The sequence below is a fragment of the Propithecus coquereli genome, unplaced genomic scaffold (assembly GCF_000956105.1).
Source record: "Propithecus coquereli isolate 6110/MARCELLA unplaced genomic scaffold, Pcoq_1.0 Scaffold52, whole genome shotgun sequence".
Taxonomy (NCBI): domain Eukaryota; kingdom Metazoa; phylum Chordata; class Mammalia; order Primates; family Indriidae; genus Propithecus; species Propithecus coquereli.
Genome location: NW_012151063.1, coordinates 11514 through 12200, shown reverse-complemented (window position 1 = coordinate 12200; position 687 = coordinate 11514).

Here is a 687-nt window from a genome sequence, read left to right as displayed (position 1 = left end):
TATAGATAGATAGATAGATGCAGAAACTGTTCACGAGCGAGAACAGCTATCCACAGATCCAGAGATGTCCGGTTCTACAAGGGATATGGAGATCCCCAAGTCCAGCTAACTCCTTTGACAGAAGAGGATACCGAGGGTCAGAGTGGGCCGGTAGACTTGGAAAATACAGCACAAACATACTTTAAAGTTCTAACTCTAGGGGAGTCTTAAGGGGAAGCAATAATCCGAAACATTCAGCGGAATATTTTCTTAACCAACATGGAGAGAAGAGGGGTAGAATGTGACGAACATAAACAGTCCGACCACTGGGACGGGAACGCTGAAGCCCAGAGTGGACCCCGCCAGTGAGCGCCCAGGGGAGCGCCCAGGACTCGGAGACGTCCACCCTCTGGTTCCAAAGTCATGTCCCATCCTGGCCATGGGCCACCCTGGGACACAGGGAGGTTCCCCCACCCACACGGTGGCTGATGGCAGCTGTTCCGATAGGTCAGGGGTGGAACTTACCAGCGGATTTCTACTGCCAGGTGGGAAGCTCTAGGAAAACAAAATAAAATAGAAGGTTCGTGTTTCTCCGTTTCTAAGATTTTCAGAAGTTTCGTCCGCGCTCTCCCGCGTGTGTCCGTGTTCCCTGCAGCCTTCTTGGGGCTTCTCCGCCCTCAGCTCTGCTCATCCCACCGCCGTCCCCCC